At 36.7% G+C, this 26,617-nt stretch overlaps 1 protein-coding gene across 14 annotated transcripts in view; it reads left to right on the top strand.

Moving 5' to 3' along the window:
* The window catches only part of SOX6 (SRY-box transcription factor 6), a 366,009-nt gene that overhangs the window by 98,249 nt on the left and 241,143 nt on the right, over positions 1-26,617 (top strand). Inside the window, exon 1 of one of the 14 annotated variants that reach the window (XM_085224210.1) lies at positions 9,173-9,646. The exons of 12 other annotated variants lie outside the window; for them this stretch is intronic. The gene's annotated coding sequence lies outside the window, so the exon portion shown is untranslated. Of the gene's footprint in view, positions 1-9,172; positions 9,647-26,617 lie in introns of those variants that run through there. One more of the 14 variants, XM_085224219.1, reaches the window with a different exon arrangement.

Genomic DNA, 26,617 nt, shown 5'->3' with positions numbered 1-26,617 from the left:
CCTTCCAGGTCTGAAGCTCTGCATAGCACAGCTCCAGAGGGATCTGTCAGCCTGAAAGCTGTTGCAGCTGGAGCTGGATTTCAGTCTGAGCCTAGGAAAGATACGTACAGGATATTGCATGTAAACAAAGTGCACTCACTGTCCTGACTTGATTAATTTGTCTGTCCTGATCCACTTTGTGATAGACCAATGCAGTAGTATGGCTGCTGCATTGGGTATTGAAACTTTTAGCGATAGAAAAAGAAAAAAACAACTTTGCTTTTTTTTTTTCTTTTCCTCTTTTGAGGGATATCTGTTTCAGACTGCTTAGCAATTCAGTTTCCCTCATACGCCTTGTTTTATCAGCAGATCTCAAAGCAGTTTAGAAAGGTGATTTATAAAGTATTGTTTCTCCTGTTTTACACATGGATAAACCAAGGCATAAAAAAGTAATTAGAATGCTAGGTACAGAGTCAAAAATAGTCCTTTTTCTTCTCTGTGCCTCCTTCCTATGCAACACTGATTGGGAAATCGTGACTAGTGGGAAAATTGTAAGTTAAGTGCTTGAAGGTGCCTAGGGAATTTTGTTTTGAGGAGAGACTGAAAATCACCACGTGGCTATCTTTTGTATGTGAATGTGAGCCTATGTAATTATATATGCACGATGCCTTTCTATGTATGAACTTCTTCATGTTGTTTAAACCAGCAAACTTAAATCCCTTAGCAGTTATGTTTGGCCCAGTTTCTCTTGAAACCTAGAGTGTGTTTCTATACTGAAATTCAAGCCAAGCTTGCATATAGGTAATTTTCCTTTCACTTAATTGCAGTGAAATTTTCACATAATTTGTGCAGGCTACTTTTGTATACAAAAATGCATCAATGTTTTTTGAAATGCTCATTGAGCATATCATCTGCATGTGGAAGTGTATTGAGTAGCTTTACTATTACATATAATGTGGAACAGTTTATTGACTTAATTTCTGCCCCATGTTAAAATCAGTGCTGAATTGCATAGATCAGTATTTTCCTGCAGAAAACAGTTTGGAATACAACTGCTCTACCATTTGTTGAAAGCAAGCAGTAATATCTGAAAAAGTGGAGAGCTGACTGCTTGTGATTCATTTATCTAGTTTATCTTAAGGACTTAAAAAATTAGTAGATGTGGAAAAATGAAGGCTACAGTTGTGAAAGTTCAGGGTGTTAGATCAGAAACTTCATTGGTATGCTCATAGAGACAATAGTTCCAAAATAGAGTAAGAAATGTATAAGGGACCCTGTTTTGTACATTACATCACAAACCAGGTAGGAATGAAGTTTTGTAATGAGGCAGAATATCTGATTTTGCATGAAGAATTAAATAGTAGTAAGAATTTCTAGAGGTGTATACAGTGATGATAAGTGACCTTTAAATGAAATATTTATGTTACTTATTGCTGTAGTTTTTTGGAGTAACAAAAGTACTTCGTATGACCTAAACACAGCATTCTGGAAACCCAAAAACATCACGCAGCTCTGCTTTCTCTTACCTGACACATGTTCAAACTGTGCATGTAGCAATACCAGTAGGGACTGACCAGGGTAGAATAGGATGCAGAGAACCTGTAGAGAAAGGTACATGAAAAAATCTGAGAGAGGCTGTACATAATGAGACAAACTAAAGAGCTGTTATTGGTGCTCAGATATGTGCACTATTCTTGTTTCAGGGTACATGATGATAGAGAAAATTGCTGTTCTGTATATTCGGTGTTAGTGGTTGGGGGCACATTTACTTGAAGAACTGGAATGGATTTCATTATATAGTGTTATATATGGGTTCCATATATACTTCCATATTATATGGGTTCTGTTGGATACAAGTCTGTATAGTGACTTAGCTGTGGGGCATCTTAAATAAAAAGCCAACTTCAGTGCAGAGCATATTGTGACCTTGTGTGCATGAAAGCTGCGTTCAGGTGAGAGAGTAGACTCTTTTCTGCTCTCCATTCGCCTCCAAAGTCTGTGGGATTATCATGACAGAGACGTGCTTTGATGGGTCCAGTTGAACTCATAATGAATCAGAACCCAATCAGTCTCTTATTCTGCGCCACACCAGCATGATTTCTGCATTGCTAGTGTTTCCACTGTGCCATGTCAGTTACTGCTGCTGTGCCAGCCTGAGTCTCGTCAGACTCCTACACTGAAGTCTTAGATTATGGGATTACTGTTGTTCTTTGATTTATAGTATAAGTGGATATTCAGCAAAATCCACAGGACATGGTGCTGCATCCATGTAGGCACTGATTGTTCTAATACTGTCTGTATGCAGACTGTACCCAGACAGGTCTCTAGCTAGTAAATGTGAAATGATGCAGATAATTTGCTATCTAAGATGCTCTGATCTTAAAGCATGAATTCACGTTCTGTGTAGGATACTAATGCAGATTTTATTGCTTGTTCACTAAAAGAGCAATAGTGTATATTGTATATTTTAAGGAACAAATAGAACTTTTGGGGAACGGTGTGGCTGCATGGTGCATGTCAATGCAGTAACCACTGCAAGATACTTTTAAATACTTCATTAGAATGAATTCTACAAACACAGTTTGTGCACAGCCACAAATGAAAATAATGTGAATTTCCTGGCTGCAAGTTTTTAAGAATAGAGCCACCTATCACTTTGCACAAAGCCTCGTTTTCATCAGATGCTACTCTATTTGTTTTATAAATAATCTTAGAAGTAAGTTTTCTGTCTCACAGAGATGGTTTGAAAAACTAACAGTTAAGAGGCAACTGAGGAACGCAAGTGAATGATGCATGTGTCTGTGGAAATGGGTTCTCTTACCTCAAGACTTGGTTTCTCTGGCAGCATAGCAGTTAAGTTTAAATAAATAAGTAAAGGATGGCAATGGCTGATGACAGTGGTATCTCCGAGTTGTAGAATGCTGTTGTGAAGGTCAGCATATTTTCAACCAGAGTGCGAGTGAGCGCTACTACATAGTTTTTACTAGCTGTCATTTACCAGAGTTTTTTTTTGCCAACTTTTAAACAACTCAAGTGCTTGAGGGTTAACTTAGTTGAATTTATTTTTTTTGGAATTAAGCATATTTTCCTTTTTTGTGTAGGCCATTTCAGTGACTTACATGTAATTGTTTCCAAGGGTAAGTTGATTTTTTTCAGAATTTGATTGCATTCTAAGGGAGTGTAGTGACAAAAAGGTGGCAGAATCTGGATACTATGTGAAATAGAGCATAGTAATGCAGAGTGTGGATGTGTGGGTTTGAGATGAAACCATACCCATGGTCATCTTCATATTATATTTGCTTAACATGGCTTGCTTGTGGTTTAGCTAGGGAGGGATTGAATTGTACTTTCTCTTGAGTACTGCTTTGGGGAGTGCTGGCATTTGGAATCACACAGGACTTTGTTTCTGGGCTGTTGGACTTCTAAGTACAATAGATGCGAGGGATAAAAATGGCTGAAAATCCCCTCTGCAGTCATTTTTGTGCCTCACTGGTCATTTAGGGATCGCTTGAAGTGTGGGAGAGTTCTATGTATGAGCAGCCATTGAGGCCAGCATTGCTCTTAACATCTCATCCAACTTCCTACTAGTGAGATCTCAGAATACTGTCATGCCGCACTGATGTGTTTGGAGGTGGTTGGACCAGGAAACTTAGAGCTAAAGCAGCAAGTTACAGAGAACGGTTTTTTTCCTCAACTGTTGGTAAAGCAAACAAGCAAACAAACAGGTTGAATGTGATCAATCCTGAGTGTCCAGCTAATTATTCTGGACTTTTCAGGAAGGTATTCTCTGTGGTGCCTGGACCGCTGCTGCTTGGACCCAATATTGGCACTGTCAGCAAGCTTTAGCTTCTTTGCTGGTATCATGTTGTGTGTCTCTAGGTACTGTGTGACATTTCAGCTTGCCAGAGATGTGGCCTCTGTGACCAGAGAAGGGCTGATTCTGTGAACAGCTTAGGTGGTGCAGAAGACTAAATAAATATTTTTGCAGCTCCAATTTCATAAAGGAAGTTGCAGCACATTCTGTCACCGTATGATGACAGTATTTTTCTTGAAAATGTTGTGTGAGATGAGTAAGCATGCTAAAACTCAGGATTCAAAAATCAGACCCTCACGTCTGATATGGTTTAAGAAAATGTTTTCTACTTTGCTTGAGTCTTTCAAGTTGCATTGTCAGACTTCCTCCTGTAAAATGTTTTAGAGAAGATATCACAAGTTATGAGGGAAAAATGCAGATTTGGCAGTTTTAGCTTAGTTTTATGTTCAATGAACTTCCTACAATAAATGGGAAACTGTGAGGGGACAAAATAAATCTGTTTGGAGTCTTTTCACGCATTATTGCCTTTTTGTAAATAAAGCACTGAAGCAGCAAGCTTAGTCTTCCACCTTGAGATTTCCAGAAGTGCACCTGCAGTTTCTACCTGAGAGGGTAAAAGCTTTCTGTTTATGCTCTTCTCTGTGCCTTTTGCAGGTGTCACTGTACCTGTGGTGGTTTCAAACGTTTTTCTCTTCCCTTACAGAGTCTTACGGTCATCTTTCCAGTTAACATACAACAATCTCTTGTGCTGACTGCTGAACTCTGATCTTTGGCTGGATGCGTGCTTGTTTCTTTAAGCATTTCGTACAGAGTAGACCTGGAGCTGGGTAATTTCTAAAGGCAGGGCATTATTATTGTTATTGCTACTTGAAAGGGTCCATATTATTTTGCACAGCAGTGTGGTCACCTGGCAGCAGGTCATTAGCATTTTAGGTTCCTTTCCTTCACAACAATATACAACATGCTAATTAGAGGGTTTTGAAAGCTAAGCAACATGTTTTAAAATCAGACATTTTAATTTGCAGCTTTAATGGCTGTATTATAATAACTGGCTTGACTCGAGGGAGAAGGGGAGAGAAGCACTTCTCATGTTCCAGTGGCAAGGCCCAATATAACGGAGGCTGACAAAATTAAAAACCTTATAATGTGACCTTTGCCTGGGATAAAAGGCTGTTTCATAACAATTTCCTTTTGTTCTTTGTTTAAGCCATTACTCCAAAAGGAGCCTCCGATTAATCTAAGTAAATGCATCATTACAGTCCTAATCCATGTCCTTCTGTCAGTGTCTGTTTTAATTAAATAAGAAACACTAGCAGAAAGATATCACGCACAAAGCTGTGATTGGAGAAAGAGGGCTGTTTGATCAGAGCGAGATTAAAAAAGGCTTTACTGTTTTGTCCTTTTGCTCTAGATGCCATAATGTAGGTTAAAGGAAGAAAACTTCTCTAATAGTTCAGCACATTGCTCCCCATTACAGTATTAAAATAACCAGATTTACCAATGAAACTGTCCCAGTCATCCAATTAATTATGTACAGAACATTCACAGGCAAATGGCACAGCATCATGGTTTGAATGGCTTAACACATTAATATATTTGGAACTGTGCGCACAGTTGCTCAGAAATCATACTCAAGTACAATTTTTTTATATTAAAACATTCAATAAGGCTATTTATAAATTTATGTACTTTTTTTTTTGTCTTAGTGACTTGTGGTTTTACAAATTGTAAGCATGATCTATTGCAATCCTCTGACTTTTTTTTTAGAAAAAATATTTTTATTTCTCATAAAATCAGGATCATTACTTTAAAGCAATGAAGAATCTATTTAATCAACGTTGCAACATCTAACTCGTTAATATTGCTAAGCAATACATATGTAAGAGACTCTTCCTCAAGGTAGTGTTTCAAGATCCCTGTGGTGAGGCTTTTCTCCCATATCCAGGCCATTATTTGATGTAATGAAAAGAGAAAGTGTGCAACACAGAGATTGTTAATTAATTTAGCCTAACAAGATGAAGATAAATGAAGCAAAGCATGGATTGAATGAAGCAAGAGGTCTTATTTACAATTTAATACTTCTTTATATTAGGCATTTTTCAATTTACAAGAGAAAAGATCCTGAGTTTAAAGAAAAACGTGCACTGTGAGTGCATGCAAGACAACTCTATGTGAGCAGTTCTATGAACTGCTGAAAATGCCGTTTGGATTAACCTTTAACTTTTAAGTTTTCTTTTTCTTTCTTTTTTTTTTTTTTTTCCTCTCCCTTTTTCTCTTTTTGTGTTTTCGTTTAGATTTACAGTATGTTGGCACAAATAATAAAAAATTAAAACCTAAAGTTTTTCCCATTGAAATAAATAACAAAGTTCCCATGGGTACTTGTTGCTAGCCTAAATTCGGTTGTTTCTGGTTGTTTATATTAACCTAGAGTCATGGGCTATTTTTGAGCCATTTATATATAGGAGAATGCATTAAGAGAGGTAGCTATAAAACAAGCAAACAACAACAAAAATACACTGTCATAGTTTTAATTTCTGTTCCAAAGTGTAAATCTATTATTGCTTATACAGTATTACTTAAAAATAGTATGTAATACAATTATTTTTTTAAATTTGGGATATATTTTTTTCCAGATCATGTTTATCTTAAGTAGTGCATAAACAACTGTATATTTCATTTCCTCAACAATTAATATAGAAAAAAACCCACAAATATTTTTAGATATCTTTTCTTCCCAGTCTCAATTTGAAATATAGATTAGATTATCCTAAGATAACAGTAAATTACCATTTACATCAGCTGAGTCACTACTATTTCAAGGTATATTTATTATTCAGTTTCCCAACGTCTAAGTTGAGGAAATAATTCCAGAAAATGCATGGAAAAAACTCCAGTCAGTCATTTTTAATAACCGAGCAAACGAAAGAAGTCATATATTAACATTAACATAGCTTTATAAGTTTTATCTATACCCCAAATGCTAAACTATGACCAAAAATTATAGTTTCTGCTTTTTTTTTTCTTTTTTTCTTCTTCTTTTATTTATTTATTTATTTAATAAATCATCTTCCTTTTTAGAGATGAATTGGATCTGTCCAGTATTTGACCTTCTGTCATTATTTCTGTCTGCAAAGGAAATGCCTTCTTTCCTTTTACAGTATCCAGACAGGACAGTGTTATCTAGTGTCACTGCAAGCATTGGTCTCTACAAATAGCATTATTATGATCCCTCTGTTTTTGTCTTGGGGGTCATGAACAAACCCATGCAACTGCTTCTAAGGATTTCAATAAATAGGACTTTTTATCCAGACAATTGCCTTTTATATTACTTTTAAACAAAACTACTAGTCCATCAAGAGTTTCAAAAGGAAAACAATTCTACAGAGTGCTGGTATGGCAGCACAGACCAATCATTATGGCACCCATTCTCCAGTCCTTTATTTTTCAAGTCCACAACAATAGGTTGTTGATTCAATGGACAAGACCAGAACAATTAAGTTCTCTGTTTAGCAGCAGTGCAGCATTTTAATGCCCTCCTCTAATAATGGTCTCATTATTGTTATTCTAAGACTGGGCCTCAGGAGGAGGAATATTTGCTGGAGGTACGTCATTATTTTGCAAATTTCGATTAGCTCATCATGTTGTCTATACTGTGAAAATCGTAGCTAATTAGGGCAGTCAGTTAGACTACCAGCTTTTGAGCTTATGAGTTAAAAGGTAGCACACTTGATAGGCCAGTGATGTGAAAAAGGTGGTAAAAAGGGGGATTAGAGCTGTTGCCTTAGTAACTCTAACTTCCATCTGTGAGGGAACAATGGACCTGTGTTTCTCCTCCACCTTGGTGTAAAAATTGGTTTTGTTTGGAAAGGACAGGGCTTTTTATGACAATCTGGAATTCAGCCTAACTGAGTGTAGTTTTAGTTGTTAGGAGAGCCCATTGAAGGCTAGGAGAGATGAAAGGTCATGGCGAGCTTCAAGGACATGAAAGGTCATTGTCTCTTGGAACAATGGGGGATTGTTCTGCCCCATTATTTCTAGCCAACCACGAAGTCAGGTGATGGAAGAGATACCACCAGCTTAGTCAGGTGAAACAGGAGAGGAAGATAATGCCCCTTCTAAAGAACAAAAGATAGCTATGATTTGCCTTTATTAAACAAAGTTGCACTTATTTGTGACCATCCTCTGAAAAGGGTTGTTTACTGACTTACTATTTCAGCCTGCTTTGTTCAGCACAGCCTCTGTAGGCCATCACATCTCTGGGAAGCAATCCAATGTGTTAGGAAATGTTGTTTAAGCTTTCTTCCCATGAAGAGGAGCCCCCAGGAGTACCACTGATGCGATACTTAACAATAAATTTAGTTGTTGTAGCTTTCTCACATTATTGGTGCTCCTAAAAGGTTTTCCTTCAAACGCACACAGAATAAAATTAACTATAAATATGAAATAAATTTGCTTCAACACTTTATAGCATCTTATCATAAATTCTACAGCAAATATCAGAGAAAGTTTACAGCAAACGGCATTAGTTGCTACAGTAGAGAGAGCAGAGACCTACAGTTGTGTAAAAACAGATTTGCTGTTGGACTTCTCTTACATAAAGGGAAATAGCTAAAGTCTCTTCTGTGCTCAGCTGTAACTTTAGGTGACTATGTCCTTGTGTTTAAGGGAGAAACAAAATTCTGCAATGTTATTTAATAAAACACAGCATAAGTTTAATAAAACACAATTTATGAGGAAAGCATTTCTGTTAGTAGACAAAACTATCATCTCTTATATTTTTTTCCTGTGGCATCCAAAAACCCCAAGTAATTATTTAAAAAAAAAAAAAAAAAAAGGAAACGAAAAGCAGGACTTTTCATATGGTTTCTGATTTTTACAGAATGATGTCTTAGACAACCACAAAACAAGTTTTTGTCTTCCCTCTGTCCACAGACAAAGCACATCCCAAGGTCCATCTTTTGTCTCCAAAATAAAGACCAGTTTCTTCAGGATTAGATTTCCAGATTGCTTCACCTCTTTCTACTAGATCTCTAATACCCTTTCCTAGCTTTCTTTTTATAATCTCTTTACTCCTACAGCAGAGCTGCCAAAATGCACTGAATTATTATGAAACTGATAAAATGTGTGTATAATTCACTCCTATTATTTTGGAAAAATAAAACTACATGTAATTATTAGGTATCCCATCTTAAACGGTGCTGACCTTGTTTGAACTCCCCTTTTTAGCTATTCTGGGCCTCTCTTATCTCAGTTTTACTCCCAGCCACTCTTGCTCTTGCTTTCTGACAACACAGATGGACGGCCTTGCACGAACTGATAAGTGTGGTAATTTTTCAGCACAGTATTCAATAATAAAAAATGTTATTTTCAGAGTTCAGCAGACGTGTCATATTTACACGCACACTGAAGAGGCGAGTAGCCATTTGGGAGCATGCTGTCTTTTGAGCCAGTGGACTTACCAGCTTTCAGTTTATAGATGCTTTGGTTTACTTAGCTCCTAGGTTTAGTAAGTGGAGGCTCTAAGGAAAAGAAAATCTTATTTTAAATATTAATAAGTTTTTAGCTTTTTGAAATAATCTAGTCTTAAGCTTCCTCTTTAGAACTGTATTTATGATGTGTGCTTACTATCAAATATTTTGTTACTTTCATATTAAAATGAACTGCACAGTGTAGGCTGCTGAATTCAAAATGGGAGCTATACAAAGGGTTAACCAGCAGAGAATTACAAATGAACTATCAGGAAAGTTGATTATTAATCCAGCAAGAGAGAAAATATCCTTCCAGTTAGCAAGAATTAGTACCTGAAGAGCTGATAATATTGTTCGGACTGTCGGTGTGGAATGGCAAAGCCAGGTAAGCTAGACATCTTCTCAAAGAAATAAAATCTTTTATTTGTTTTTCACTGAAGAATTTAGATTTTAAAGAATCTTAGTTGATTTACTTAAGCTGTCAGCAGATGAAACAGCATGTGTTGATCCTCAATTTCCTCAAATGAATGAAATCAAATTGTGCTTTAATGTTGGTAAGAACTATGAGCTGTGGAGTATATTTAACTGTGAAATATCTTAACAGTTTTTTATTGTCTTGTGGCTAAGTGAGAACTGATCACAAAACCTAGAGAGTTCTTTGCAACAGCAAACTAATGTACTTTGTAATTCTTTCTTTCGTTGTTCTTGAACATATTGTGGAAGTTTATGGAAGCTTTTATGTTGCAGAGCTTTTTCACTCGCAGGGTTATTAGACTTCAGTTTTCACATAGTATGAATGACATATTCAAATTTGTTTGGAAATACTGCAAACATGTTTGTTTTCATTAAAAATATATTTTTTTTGGCGGGGCTTCAAAATCTATGATCTTGAGTTAGAAGAAAATGGATGTTTGGTAAACGTGCCACCATGTTTATATAGAGAGAATTGCAAATCAAACCATGAGATCAATTGGACATAATCTTCTAATTTTACTGATCTTACTGAAATCTCATAACTCTGTTGTGGGAAAATTTTGAAATGTGCCTTCTATATTTATATTGATTATATTAATCAATAGGTAGTGTGAGCACTTATATTTTCAACAGCCTTCAATATTTTGTTTACTATATGTGTAAAATGTTGAAAATAGTAGCAGCTAAATACCGTAGAACTTAGAAAGTGTTTACAGTGTTGTATGATTTTTTTTTTCCCTAAGTTGGATGCTGTCACTTGAATTAGTAGCATTAAAAAAAATTCGGATTTACTTATAGAATGGTATTAAATATGCGCATAGTGTTGCTAGAGAGTTTGTAATTCTCAGGTTTTAACTTATTTCTACGTAATAGCCTGAAAGCTGCCTGACAGAGATTGTGGTGTTATAAGAATTTAAAAAGAAAAACAACAGATTAAAAGCAAAGCAACTTAAGTCTGGAGGCTGAGCTCCTGTAGCAATTTAGTTCGACATGGAAACCTTTCATGAGCCACACAGAAAAGAAGAAATTTTTTGATATGGCCTAGGGCAAAGGCGAAAGGGAAAGAAGGGAGGAACAGGCAGTGAGGAAAGTGAAAAGGGAAGTGACATTGGTTGACAGGCCTCGCTGTTTTACCTGTGACTTTGGCCTACTTGAGCAGAGGCAGCTGGTGTCCAGCTTCTCTAAAGAGTGGTTCACTGAATTTGAGTAAAGAGAAACCCTAGAATTTCTGAGGATGATGCTAGCAGGGCAACAGATAGAGTTGTTTTGGAAGCTCTGCTAAACATTCTGATATAGGGTAACAACTTCTTGTGGCACATTTTATCCTAGTATTTTTTAGAAGAAGGACATCACAAATAAGCTGCTTTGTCTGACTTTGAACGCTAAAATCTAGGGAATATATAAAGAGCAAGAAAACCAATGATGCAGAATTATCAACACAGGAAATGATATACGTGGAAAAACAAGATTGTAATTAGTGGAGGAAAGTAAGAAACTGATTAGAGGAATGAAGTTTCCCAGATGTTTAAGGCAAAAATGAAAGTTAAATTAGAGAAGCTCTGCTAACTAGTGTTGGAGAAGAATGCTTGATTCAGAATGGGAAAGCTACTTGTAAAATTAGGAAAGAGCTGGCAACTGAGTTGAGCTCAAATGTTTTACTGCACGAGTGAATCTTTGGAATGCTCTGCTTGGAACATCATCAGGAACAACCAGTGTAGGTCTGTGGAAAAAAAACAACAAAACAACAGCAGTGCAAGCCCAACAAAATTAAACTTGCTGTGTAATTATTTGGAATGATTAAAGGTTGTTGTATTGCTTATGTGCGTACTAATCCTGAAATTAGACAAACTTTGGATTTTGTAGAAGTATTTCAGGATTTATTGCATTTTCTATGCACGTGTAGCTGACATCTGAGCTCTAGCACTGTACTGGTTCAAGTGACAGACTTTAATAATCAATTTCAAATCTATTGTTTTAGTTTATTAGCAGAATCCTAAATCATCAAATGCCACCTACCTGTAACTAAAGAGAAACAGTCTTGGAAAACCTCAGTTCTAAGCGACTGTAAATTATCTGTTATTTAACTTTTATAATTTATAGTGATATGATAAAAGTAATATTCTTAAATATAAAAAGAAGAAAAAAGAGCAGAAACTCTTTTGTGCTCATTCCAGTGATTAATTTCGAACTTAACAGTATCATATAAAGTAAAAAAGTTTCCCCACAGCCATTTCTTCAGGGCTCTACTTTTTCTTGCTTTTGTGCCTGTTGTAGCTTTTCAGTTGTCTGTTTAAAACAGAAGAAAATTTAAAAAAAGTTTGCCTTAGCTTGATGTGTCTGGAATAGGTTGATAAGAACATCATCTGATTTAGTAGAACTAGTTTCACGGAGCAGTGAAATTGCTGCCTTTTCTTCAATGCAGACTGCCTTGCTCCTGGCCTGCTCAAAGGCTTGAAGCTTTGTGATGAATTTCCAGAGTAATTTCCAGAGGTTTGTGACTAACCAGCTGTACATCTGGAAAAAGCTGCAATTTAGAGGCAGCTGCTGAAGCAGCTTACCTGAGGCAAGCGAACCCTTCCCATTATGGTGTGGTTGGGACTGTAAGGTGACACGATCCGTGGGGTGGAGCTTGAATATCTATGTGTTGCTTCATTCTCTATTTTATAAAAGCCTGGTGCTAGCAAGACGGTTGTCTACAGAAACAGATGACCAAAACAAAGGTTGGGCCAGAGTTTTTTGTTTCTTGGACCACACCTCATCTTTGATGACAGTATTGGAGAGAGAATATGTTTCAGTTCATTAGAAGCTCAGTGAGGCTATGTGGATAACACTGAAGTATTTTATAAGATTCGGTGTAAAGCTGCATAGTTCAAGGAAGCTCATGTCTTATTAGCTATGGCTAAGGTCAGTTATCCACACAATGAGGGGGAAACTCTTTCATAAACAAGTAGATAAATATGGTGCAGCTGGTGCTTTGCTGTCCTTTGGGCTACTGCATTACCAAAGGAACTCATGGTCAGCTCCAGCTCTTGAAGAGTCCTTGCAGAGCATCAGCAGCTTTGTGTAGCTGGATGCAAAATTACTAGGTTGCATCATAAAAAAAAAGGATACATTCAGGACACGAGAGACAAGGGAGGATATATGTAGAAACACAAGTCTACTTTTAGAAGAAGGTAAAATTTAAAATGTTAGAACTGAAAAGTATTTAAACCTATGAAATTGAAACAACTAAATAAAGCAGACCACTAAGCCTAATGTTTTGTGGGTTTTACTTTCAGCACAAGCTGTTAAGTGTTCAGTGGTTTTAGAAAATGCCAAGATTTGTAGGTATCCATCATCTCTTGATCAATCACTGATAATATAGAGAGAAATCTTTGAAGATTTCATTTTGGCCTTGGGTCTTGCATTTTTACTGTCTGAGGGAAAACAGTATTTTAAATAGCTGCAAAGAGAGAATAGTATGAAGAGTTAATTGAATATGTTGTTAGGGGAAAATATCTTCCTTTTTTTCCTCATTAGAAGTTACGTGTGTTCTTTATTATATCCAACGTATTTCAATACTGTTTTAAAAGACTCATGAAACAGCGAATTTTTGAAGACGTTCTTTTATTTTCAGCTACTAAGTCCTGGAGTAATCAAATGTGTCATTTTTTTTGGTCTGAATATGGTTTTGTGGTAGAAGTAGATGATAGTTCCTAACATTCATAGAAGTGTAAAACGTAATCCCCTTATTGTTTTGCTACACAGGCTTTGGTTGTATTTTATAGACGTTATGGAGAATCTGTTAGCATTTCTTCCAAGATAGCACAAATCAGCATTTGTGCAGTTATTAATTATTCCAGATGTCTTAATTGTAGCTAAAATACTACCACAACAACAAAAATAGACACACAGACATAAAACAAAATGAAACAGCAAAACCCAACAAATTAGCTCCAATTGTATTCACCCAAGTTTGTGAGACCCAAAGGACAATAGATCTACTGTTGTCCCACAAACTGCTCTATTTTATTAACCAGACTGATGAGGTTGGGCTTTGCAGGTGTTCAGTGTAGCAGGTAAGCAGCAGTATTCCTGCAAAACAGAGGTTTGTCAGGACCTCTAATTAAACAGGACAGACTGACCAACCTCCGTTGTCCTGGGAGAAAGGCAAAGTTGGGTGCTCCTATGCTATAATGCACAGATGCTGCAACTGCTTAGGGACATCAGGAAGGGAGATGATCCTCTTTTGGCCTCTCTGCTGAATGGATAAGGGTGGCTCACGTAGGCTGTATATCACAGTTCCTCTGACATGTAGTAGTTTATGTCCATGTGCAAGTTTCCTACCATTTTACGGTGAGAGAATCATCTATTAAACTTGAGTGTGAATTACAGCAGGCAAATCCTAACTATTTACATTCATTTTCTTTCAAACAGACTTTTCATTGTGACATTTATTTAATTTAGACTTAAAGATATTTGTTCTACTCTCCTATTAACTTGGATTAAAAAAAAGACACAACATATACATAAGCATACATCTCAATTTTCCCATGAAGAACATGGCTTAAATCATACATGTCTTTGTTCTTCTTTTAACTGGGGTAAGCTTTCAGCATTTATTGGAGTAACTAATTTATTGGAATTACTAGTGCTTATGCTGAATCGTTCTTGTCTGTGATTTTTCTTTGAGAGAAATGTTTTTAGTATGTTATTTTTTCTTCTCTCGCCTTCTCCCTTAGTCTGTTTAGCACTATCATCGTGTTAGGGTACTTTTGAGGCAAAAATAACTAGCTGCTGGTGACCCCATGCAACTGTCTGGTAAACAGTGTTGTTTAATGTAAAGGTCAGATAAATACCTGCAGGAGAGAAATATTGTTTTGTTTTACGTTCCTGGTAGGAAGGGAGCTGCTATGTTATAAGTGAGAGAATAATAACCCTCCCTGCTTGTCAGGATTCAGACCTGGGAGCCGAGTGCATACTTGTCTAGATCTTCTACATTAAAGAAGAAGCAAAGTTTTGGAATTGTTGTCGAAGTCAGCTAAAGCAATCAGGAATAACAATTTGTTTCAGGGAGGATCAGGTTCTACTTTAAGTTATGTCAATATTGTTCTGAAGTTAGTTTATGAACTGCTATGATTGTTCTCTCCTGCATCCTCCAACTGTGACATGTAATCCAGTTTTACTGTGCCTTGTCTTCTGCTAGCTGCCTCTGGCATGCAAGTAAAATGAGTGAGAAGTGACTACTTCATCTGCTAGTATCAATAGTAACACCCCTATTGTGTGTGAGATGTCATTTTTTCATTTTTCTAAAATCAATGTTTTCAGGGAATAAATTAGAAATGCAGATGGACGTCAGGAAAAAAAAAAGAGTATTTATGTGCTGTCAGACCATTAGCCTTTAAGAGTACAGTCAACATGCTTAGCTGGTAGGTGATTGTAGAAGTCTTGGAAACAAAATTGCCTGCACACTTTCAACAGCATAGTGGGTGTTGAAATATAGGAAGAATGATTTACTACATCTGTACCATTGAAACATAACTAATTCTTACTTGAATTTTAATTCATCAGTGGTGATGTTCTGATTTTAATTCTGCATCTCCAGCAGTGCAGCAACTCTTTTACTTTTAAAAATGTGCCCATATATCTGAATATATCTTCATAAATTATTAAAACGGTACAAAATGGGTTGACTGATGCCAGCCAAGTCTAGAGAGAATGAACCATGCAGTAAGCAATTAAGAGAAAAAATAAAATTTATTATTATTTTTAAAATATCCAGCTTTGTTAACTTGAACAGCAATTTTTAGACCTAGATTAGGAAGTGATCAATCCTTTAGAATATTTGTTAGTTAAGATTTTGTTCTTGCAGTATGCTGTACACAATGCAGTCAAATACTGACTATATAAGTTATTATAGGACTCCTTACTAACAATTAGCTTAGAGAATTCCTTCCATATTCTGTACATGTGTCCAATCAGTGTATAGGTATACCTAGGTTATATATTTCTTTTAAGTTTACATGTTTATGTATGTATATATAAGCATGCACAGAAATACATAATTAGTGCCTACATACAAGTCTTTGCTGTCCTGTATTTATGTAAAAATGTATATTTACACATATATACATGCATTTAATACACATTTATATACACATACATAGTAGTATTCTATATAATTTTCATATTAATATTAGATACAAAACTTCATACTTCTATGTATACATATGTCTGTCTTGTGCATCATTCCACTTTCAGAGATTACATTCTGCGTTTTAGAGGAGTACACTTAACTCTATCAGCTAGAATATTGACAATTGGTTAGTTCTGAGTCTTCCAGACTATTGGTAGCAGTTTAAAGGGTTGAGACAGTTCCAGCATGTCAATGGTCTTATAACCATCCTGACAATCCACCTTGCACCTTCAGGACTTACAATTCAGAGAGGGAATTGGACATTGTACTTACATATAACCTAAAATATTTATTAAATTGCTTTTAGAGATTACAGAGGTCATATGAATGATCTTTGTCAGCTTGATTTCCAGCCCCTGTCCCCCCTCCCAATAACTTAAAGAAAAAAGCTATCGTAGACTAATTTCCACTCCTTATCTGTAGAAGTAGCATGATCATTAACTTGATAAATCTCACCACGTGAGGTGCCCCCTAATTTATTTGTTAGTCTGCAATATAATTCCTTTTCTTGTTATTTGTGTTGCCTTTTCCTCTGTAATACCATAATCTTCTAACCTGTATTTTGTTGTTGTTGTTGTGAAAACTGTAAACAAACTCAAACAAAATAGCTTTCAGGTGCTTTTTTTGTTTGCTTGTTTGTTTGTTTGAAAATAGTTCTTTATGATTTTATAGTTTTTATCTATAAATGTTTCCTGCATTTTTTTTTCCCAGTATTAATTGTACTTTGCTGATCAAACCTTTCCAGTTAGAAGATGTGTTTATCACTTTTCTCTCAAATAAAATATAATAAAGTACACATACTTTACAGCTTGAACATATATAAAACCTTTTTCTACACCCTTGAAGCCGATGGACAGGTGATCAATCCCAATGTCATTTCTTTTTGTTTATACTCTGAAAGAGAGCTTTCCTGCTGAAATATTTGTGCCTACATTTTTTAAAAGTCTTACAGCAGATGGCTCTTAAATTACCTCTCTCAGTTTGTAATCATAGAGAAATACTGTTGAAAATTTGGAGAAATATAATCCTTTGTTACACAATAATTCTAAGTCACTGTTTGAAAAACATTTATAGGTTGAAAATCATATATTAGATAGTGTTATAGCATGTTATATTGTACTTGATAACAAGCACAGGATATAATATAGGAACACAGAATGAAGAATCTAAACATACACATCTCTTAATCTGGAAATTTTAACTATATAGGAGGAGATCCAAGAGTGAACATAACCGGGTATAAATCAAATTGGCCCTTGATTACACTTAACCTTATTATGAAAGCTGATTTGAAGGCAAACTACCAAATGCTGTCGTTTTGATATAAATAATTTCACTCTCACCAGCTAATTAATTGAGCTGAACATTTTATCTCACATCATACCTAATACTGTTTAATATACAGAGGCTAAGATTTAAACTTTATTTTGTTATGGAGTCCTATGATGTGACTCTTTTCTTTTAATCAGTTTATTCTGTTTTTTTCCCCTTCTTTTTCTTTTCCTGCTACTCTAGGATATCAGTAAACTAAATTATATTGGCTTTTTTCCTGTAATTGCCCATTTTTAATTTTTTTTTAATATATTATTTCAGAAAGCAATGTTTCTCACGAAGTTACTGAGATTTGTCATTTTTTTTCTTTTTTTTTTTTTTTCCCCTCCAATTTGTGTTTTGTGAACATAAAGAGCAGGGAAGCCAAAAAAGCTGTCTTCATAAGATAGGTGAGGCCTTTGATGCAGCTTTTATATATATTTCCAAAAATATGCCACAAGCCTGCCCTGAATGAAAGGACCAGATAGTATCTTTCTTTTACAGTTGCTGGAATTCTTGTGCGATTGGTAAAGATTTGCTATCGCCATGAGAGCATCAACCCATTTTATTGAACCACTGAACACGTGCACTTGTGTTCACTGGTGACCTGAGAATCCTAGACTAGTTAGAAAGGGATAAAAGAAAGCTTTTGTATTCCATTTTGGTTTCAAGAGCTTTATTCCCACTGAGCAGTGTTTTCAAATTAGTTCCACATACTCACGTAGGGAGTCATTTTCTGCTAGTTGATTGTAGGCTCACTGATAATGGTTTAACAGCTTTGCTGCTTTAGCTTGCAGATCTTTTTTTTTCTTATATTTTAATTCTGTTTAATACTACTGACATATTTGAATGCCCAACTATTTCTCTCTAGTCTGTGGAGTGGGGTTATTCGAATTCTGAGAAATCTCATTTAAATCATTAAGCTGTATACAGGCATCTGCACTTCATTTATAAATTACATACACCAGATTATAAGATCAAGCATATGATTTTCAGAGTTTAAAATTTTTACTGGATCAAGTTTTTTAGTACACTAGTTTGTCACCTAAAAAGCCCTTTTTCACTGGTGCTTTTTCTCTCTGTTCTGATAACAAGCATGGTGCAATTACCCAACCTTTGTTATCCAATTGTTATAGTTTATAGCTATGTGAACTATGGCGTGGACCTTCCCCTGCTGCATTCCCTCAAAAACAAAAACAAGAAAGAAAGAAAGAAGAAAGAAACCCCTCTCCACTAACCATTAAATTGTAGGACGATCTAGAGATAAAAGCAGAATCTCTTTTTTGCTTTCCAAATATTTGCCTGGCCTTCAAAAGCTATTTGCCTTTTGTGTTTATATTGGATTTATTTTTTTGGCCTGCATGTAGAAAGAGAATGATACATAATGAATAATGGACAATAGAGAGGGAAATGTTTTCAGCTTTCACATCCAGCCTGTGTTTTGTAATTTTTTTAAATGCCATCTACTTTTATTTAAATAGAAATTGCTGAGTATTTTAAAAGGTTGTAAATGTGAGAGTTAAGATAAAGTACTGTACAAGCAGACTATCTACAGGTTGACAGGCTGTTATGAGAGCTGGTAGAGGGCCATTTTCTGCTATAAAACTTTGAGATTTCACATTATTTCTGTGTGTGGCAGAACAAAGTTTCAAAAGTCAGCGTTCTGTCATTTGCAGAATTACTTCTTGCTGCTCCTGAAATAAGCAGTTTTGTATCTGTAAAGTTTTATAAATCTTCACTTGGGCAAAAGGAAAAATGCTCTGGTTGAAAGCTGAGGTCCGTGTCATATAATCTTCAGGGAAACTGGCAGCCTGTGGCCTGGAAAGGTACACTCTGCTGGATAAAAAACTGGCTGGAGGACTGGGCCCAGAGAGTGGTGGTGAATGGAGTTAAATCCAGCTGGTGATTGGTCATGAGTGGTGTTTCTCAGGAGCTGGTATTGCAGCCTGTTCTGTGTAATAACTTTATTGATGATCTGGGTGAAGGGATGCACCTTAAGTAGGTTTGCAGATGACACCAAGCTGGGAGGAAGTGTCGATCTGCTTGAGAGTAGGAAAATCCCTTAGAGGGATCTGGACAGGCTGTATTGATCGGCTGAGACCAGTGGCATGAAGTTCAACAAAACCAAGTTCTGGGTCCTCCTTCTTGGTCCCAACAACCCCACAGATAGCTACAGGTATGGGGCAGAGTGGCTGGAAGACAGTGCAGAGGAAAAGGACCTGGGAATGTTGGTCAATCCTCAGAAACATTAGCCAGCAGTGTGTGAGGTTGCCAAGAAGGCCAATGGCATTGTGGCTTGTATCAGAAACAGTGTTGCCAACAGGAGCAGGGAGGTTATTGTCCCCCTGTACTCAGCTTTGGTGAGGTTGCATCTTGAGTATTGTGAGTATTGTGTTCAGTTTTGGGCTCCTCACTACAAGAAAGGCTCTGGACTACACTACATCCAGGCTCTGAAGTGTGTCGAGAAGGGCAATGAAGCTGGTGAAGAAACTGGAGCACAAGTCTTTTGAGGAGTGGCTGAGGGAACTGGGATTGTTTAGTATGGAGAAAAGATGGCGCAAGGGAGACCTCATTGCCTCTACAGTGACTTGAAAGGAGGTTGTGACAAGGTGGGGATCAGCCTCTTCTCCTGGGTAGTTATAGACAGGACAAAAGGGAATGGCCTCAAGTTGTACAAGGGGAGGTTTAGATTGAATATTAGGAAATGCATCTTCTTTGAAAGAGTGGTCAAACAATAGAATGAGCTACTCAGGGAGGTGGTTGAGCCACTGTCCCTGGAGGTGTTCAAGAAATGCATAGAAGTGGTATTAAGAAACATGGTTTAACATGCAACATTGATGGTAGCTGGACAGTTGGACTAGATCCTCGAGGTCTTTTCCAACCTTGATGATTCTATGATTTTATCTTTAGTTCTTCCCTTCTGGATGGCACAGGAGATTCCTTTGAACCTGTGTTGTATTTCATGGATTTTTTTCCACTGAAAGAACAATAATTCAGCAAGTTTATTTTTCATATGATTTGATGTAAAAGCTCATATTCAAGGGAGGGACTGTTTTGTGATGACTCTTCCCAAGGTTATCTTTTCTGTTGCTCATCTCGCTCCCTTGTCATGTAACATACTATCTTGTGATTTTGTTAAACAGTTGAGCTGGAGGTGTTCCCCAAATGTATTTACTGTACTAATCAATGAATTTGATGCCAATAACTTGAAGACAGATGTGATCCAGTGATTGAAGTGTCTCAATTAACATACATTAAAAACATATATATTTATAATGTATGTAAATATATTTCACACATGTATGTCATAAGGCTCTTAGTATGTTACAGTTTGTGAAAATTACATTCAGTTAATAATGTGTCAGCTCCCCACTGTGTGCTTTGTAGGATACTGAATGGGTGTTACATGATTTATTTGCTAGATTTTGCAGGTTTTTTTGTAGCATGCTAGATGCCTTGATGATTGCTTGGTGAAGCCTAGAGTGTGAGCTCCCTCCTGCAATGTTTAAGTTTTTCTGCATTTTCTTAAAAGTATGACAGTCTTAAAATTAGGACGTTAGGAAATACTACTTTTCTGAAAGAGTGGTCAGGCACTGAAATGGGCTGCCCAGGGAGATGGTGGAGTCACCGACCCGGAGGTGTTCAAGGAACGTTTGGATTTTGTGTCGAGGGACATGGGTTAGTGAGAACTATTGGTGTTAGGTGGATGGTTGGACTGGATGATCTTGTAGGTCTTTTCCAACCTTGGTTTCTGTGATTCTGTGATTCTGTGAAAATCAGAAAATCACTTCCTCCAAACTTTTATATAAACATATTCTGTTTTAGTGAGAGTATTGTTTGTAATTTAGGTGCACATTTGTGTGACAATCCTAATTTACTTCATCGTTTTTTGAATTGTAGGGAGTGAATGAATGAAGCAAATGTATTATAATGTTGCTGGATTGTTCACAATGATCTCAGTAATTTATACACTTCTCTGTGATTTTGTGAAAAGAAAAAACAAAAAACCAAAAACAAGCCACAACACTTAATATGCATTTATTATCACTGTCTGTAACACAGTAGGATCCCCTCTCCTTTTATTGCTTCCACTCTGATGTGTTTTCTTGACTTCCTCATATCTTCTCATTCTTTCATTCAAGTGATATGGCATATTGATAAAAGTGAGGTCAGGCTTTTGCTTGTAGATTTAGGAAGTCGGAATGTCCAGTTCAGTTTCTCAGTTCACTTTACTCTGGTGATATTTATGCAGTCTTTTGGGATCACAGTGGAGTGTTTCTGTTCCAATTTTTGCATCTGTTCTCCACAGTACCCAGGCTTGAAAACCAGTTAGAAGGTATTGAAATATATATTTTCAAAAACCATAAAATCCTGAAGATGATTGATGTCTGGAGATAAAAATTGGTGTCTCAAGATGCTAGCTGTTTAAGTAAGCTATAGGTCTTTGTGGTATTCCACCATACTGCCATGCAGAATGTTGTGTTAGGATAGTATAATTTAAACTGTGGGGATACATTTCTGTGTGACATCAAGAACGTTCAACACCATCTTATACTGCAAGTGGATTTAATATGCAAGGAAACTAAAGGGAGTTTAGAAAATGAAAAATCGTGCAAGCCATTGATTTAAGAACCGAGGATCTTATTTGGTGCTCATAAAAGTTTCTAATGTCCTTTTTGTAGTTTTAATGTACAGTACATATATAATGTATGTATTTCTGAGCCTGGCTGTGCTATCCAGTATCTAGAATGAGATAAACTTGGCTTTCAGATTTAAGTTTGAGCAAGACAAGAGCTCAGTAAGGTCTGGCAATAACAGTTCTCAAATGTGGAGCTTCTGAGAACTTGCTTGCAAATTGAAGAATTACTTCATCTAGCAAAAGTGATAAAGAAACTTACCAGAGTTGCAAAGAATCATTTCTGCAAATGTCACATAGAACCAATTACAGTGGAATCAAAATATTTTTAGGATAGTTTGGAATTTTGGAGGTAGTTAAAAAGAAGTGTTAAGGATGGGCATTTGAGGTGTATATTTCAGTTCTACCTGTCTTTGATTTATATCTCATGTCCTTGGTGAGTTATAGGCTTTAGTTCCCTGTCTTGTTTCTACTGATACCATATATCAGGAGAGTGAAGCTCAAAAATTTTTCATCTCCATCCTCTCATTTTATTGATGGAATTATAACCCTTATTTTCTTTCTGTTCCTCTTACCGATTTTGTGTGTAATTATTTATACAAAGTCTGACTGGTAGAAATTTCTAGGATTAATATCAAACAGGCATTTATGTTTTAAACTTTGTTTTCTCTTAATTTACAACTTCTCAAAGCTCTGTTGTTTAAAATTTATCTTTCTTACCTTCCTCATAAATCCATATTTATTTTGTATAGTTTTCTGTGTGAAGTACCTGAGCAGTATTATACTAAACTATGCTATTACGCATTTCTTGTATGTAGAATGAAGTAGTCATTTTCTTTTTGTCTTTCCTCATTTTTTTCTTGTTATTTATATATTTGGTTACAGTTGCATTTCTTTGTGTGTGGAAGGTGAATCACCAGTTCTCACAAGCAGGCTGGACTGGCAGACTATTTGTATCCTAGTCCAAAATGTGGAATATTTGGAATACTAAATTAATAACTGATCATTTTTGTAACATTTCTGGCAAACATAGAGGAGGTGCTCATAATATCTTATAATGCAGGAGTCTTTCTATGCAACCTTTCACTTGGACTTGAGTGCAAGCTTTCAGATAGGCCTCAGGCAGCCACCCAGTCCCTGTCAGACAAGTTAGTCTCTCTTTCACAGCTCTGAGCATAACCTGGTCCCTGTGCTTGTTTCTTCATGGCTGATTTCCCTTTTTCCTTCCTTCCCACTCACTGGGTACTAAGAGTAAATGCCTGGTAAAGTCACTAGGTAGTGTCCAGGGCATTTCTTGGCCCTGTCGATGGTCATTCAGTGCAAGGATGATAGAGGATGGGTCCATAGCCTAACGGTAAAGACTCCTAGAACTCTTAGAACTGGTGATGTCTGTGGGAGCCCAGGCAGAAATGTGGGTATTGTTTCCTCTCAACTGTCCACAGATTCTCTCTAGTAAAGCTGCACCCTAAAATACTTTGAGTGAAATCCTGATTCTGTTGAAGACATTGGGCACTTAGGCATTATTTTTATTTCAGCAAGGATTTCACCATTATTTTTACTTCCCCGCTGTATTTTGTGGTGGTGGTGGGGACTCTGAACAATGATGAATGTGACTTCACATTGTGAAATAAATTCTCTACTAGTTTCATCCTTGCCTTCTTCCTATTTGGATAACTGTAAGTGATGTTCTCTGTTAATAAGTGTGTACTTTGTCTAAATTGGATTTACTTTTCTTTTGACATACATACTATTTTATCATCCCCTTCTGCCCTTTACCATACAATACAGCACTGTTATGCTGATGGAACATATTTAATCTTCAGTATGTTGTATTTTAGCTCTATTGTTGCTTTCTCATTTCTATATGGAAAACCTGTCTTTGTTGGCTCTTAAATCATGGGGTAAGCCCTTATTGAAAACATATTCTGTACATACTACTTGCTAGAGAAAAAAGTTCTTTTGAAGGTATAGGCTAGGCATACAGAAATGCTTCACTATACAGTAAAAATTCAGAGGTCTCCTATATGCTAAAGCTAGATATATACCCAATTACTCAGCATCACATCATAAAAGAGATGCATACTATGTTCATGTCTGTCAGTGCCTTAAGTCATCATTCTTCAGCCTTTTTTAAATTCTCTTTTTATTGAAACCAAGAAACAAAACAAAGACAAAAAAATAAAAAGCAAAAACAACATCAATTAGATGTCAACATGACATCAAAGAGCATAATATATAATGAAAATAAATGTATGATCTGGTGACTCAATGATTTCTGTCCATATAGCATTTACAGAGAAGTAAAGAAAAGGCATTAAATAGCTAAACATCTGCACAGAGGAAAATTTGTAACATAAAGCTGGCCATAGTCACAGCACTAGTAGATTCTTAGCTGAGATTGCCTAGAAATAAATAACATGCTGAGGGGAAGCCAGTTTCCAACAGACAACATGCATTTAGAGATTAGTATACTGAACAATGTTCAGGTTATATATGTTTTAACACAAAAAAATTAAGGAGGGAGTTGTTCTGTTTGTTAGCAGCAGGCCCAAGTTCATAGATGGATGTGTAGTGCAACTGCACACAAAGGGATGCAAAAGTACAATCAGAGAGAAAAAAAAAGAAAACTTTCACAGTAAATGTGACTATATGTTGGAAGTATTAAAATGAATACTGACTCCAAGCCTATTGCTGTACAGGCTGAAAGACACGTGAAAAAGCCTCTTTGTACAAGTGGTAAGCACATAGAAAAACACTGAGAATCAGCTAAGCCTCTAAAACAATAATCTGGGAATTCCATTCATTATTATAGTAAAGAGCATCATAACTTTAAGGTAAGTAGGGAAGGGGGGAGAGACTGTGAGACTGTGGGGGTGGGAACTAGAGAAAAAAAAAACAAGACACAAAAACCAGAAAGATCCAGAATCAATCACAGTCTCTGTTTGAATTTGTTGTTCATTTTCAATGGAGTGATAACTGCAACAGCTCAGCCTGATCTGGATCAACACATCCCTTTCTAAGGAACTTGGATGTGTTTCACAACTTACATCTGGACAACAGAGTACATGGTGAAAAAGCACAAGAATACATCACGTGTTCTCCTTGCATACTTAAAACCTGGATCTCATGTAAAATAAATGTAAACACACAAAAATGTACATGTACAAGTATATGTATCTACACACACCTTCAAGTATATATAATTCCAGTTGCACATGGAACTTCTCTTTTTTTGCTGTTAAGCTGAGTTCACAGATCTAGTACCTATCTCTCCAGCTACTTAAGAAGCTCCTTCTTAGAATTTTGTTCCTTTTTTTCACCAAATTGTCTTTTTATACAGCGAGGCATCTGAGATCTTTTTTTGTTAATCTTATTTTAAGCGTAGCTGCAGGCTTCAAAGAGGGTGATAATTCATTGGACCTGGGAAACAGAGCTTTTTGTGGGATTGGGCAACAAGTTACGAAGTCTTTATCATTTAGATCACTGATAACTACTTTAGGGAAACCACTTGGTTGATGCTGTACATCACATTGTATGGCCGTGTATCATCAGAGTGGTAACCAGACACGCTTTTCCCAGGACATGTAGCTGGTGACTGTGGATGGTAGAAGTGAGCAGAGTGCTGAGGCTGTGGGGAGAAGCAGTTCCAAAGGGTAAAAGAGTGGTGTACTGAAACCTCAAAGGAAACTTAAGAAGGGATGGTGTGAGTGTGTGCATGTATGCATTTCAGTCTGAAGCCAGAAAACTATGAGGGCTATGTGGAACATTTCCTGGAGCTTACCACTAATAAATATGGTGGGATTGTCAACCCTGCTGTGCCCATACCTTCCGTATGGGCCTGTGCCAGTGCCCCTGTCACTGGCGGCTGGTGTGGCCTAACCAGAGGTAGGACCCTGTGGCAGAACCCTCACAGCCCTCCCTCAGCATCACCCTGGCTCCCTGAGGCAGGGCTGTGACCAGTGTGCAGCACCACATTGTTGGGCTGTTAGGATGCAGGGTTTGTGGGGCCTTGTTCTGCCTTGTTGAGGCTGTGAAAGGCTAGCACTGGAAACTAGCTTAATTGCTTTGGTTATTCATGCACTCGTTTATTTTGGGTGAAATAAGAGTAAACCACCAACCGTTATATCCCACAGCGTACTAAAATGGCATGCATAGAACACAATTTCAATTAACAACCAGTTTCTTTGTTTGACTGCTCTATCATTCTTTAATTGTAAAATATTTTTTATTTAAAAAAATTGGACTCATCTGCATCTCGTAAGCTATTACAGGCCACAGTCAACTTCATTTACTTAGTGTGGCACAGACCAGCCCTTCTCTGTTTTGGGCAAAACTGAACTGCAACCTTTTCTGGTATAGATTGAGAATGATGAAACTATAGGCAGCATTCCAGTGAACATATAGCAGCTCCGTGCCATAGCCTGTAAGCAGTTCAGACTTAAACCCTTAAGAACTCCTCCCATATTTCATTAGCGTGAATAAGTCTCATTTGTAAGCATAAAAGCTTTAGTTCTGTTCTTCCAGGCAGGATTTTTAAACCTAATACTTATAGAAGTAAATTGTTCCTTCTAGCTTTTCACATTTACTTACAATGCCACACTCTGGCAAGCTTATTGGTTACATGCAGGGTTTACACAGCAGTGAGATGCTGGGGATGGGCTGAGTCACTGATACGGACTGATGTAAGAGCAGTAGCAAGATGGTTTTTGTTTTGACTGTTGTCTCAAGGGGAACTCCTGAAAATGTTTCTTTTACATATT

The sequence above is a fragment of the Meleagris gallopavo genome, chromosome 5 (genome assembly GCF_905368555.1).
Source record: "Meleagris gallopavo chromosome 5, MGAL_WU_HG_1.1, whole genome shotgun sequence".
NCBI classification, from domain to species: Eukaryota; Metazoa; Chordata; class Aves; order Galliformes; family Phasianidae; genus Meleagris; species Meleagris gallopavo.
The sequence above is the reverse complement of the archived record's forward strand: the minus strand, read 5'-3'. Positions and strand labels throughout refer to the sequence as shown.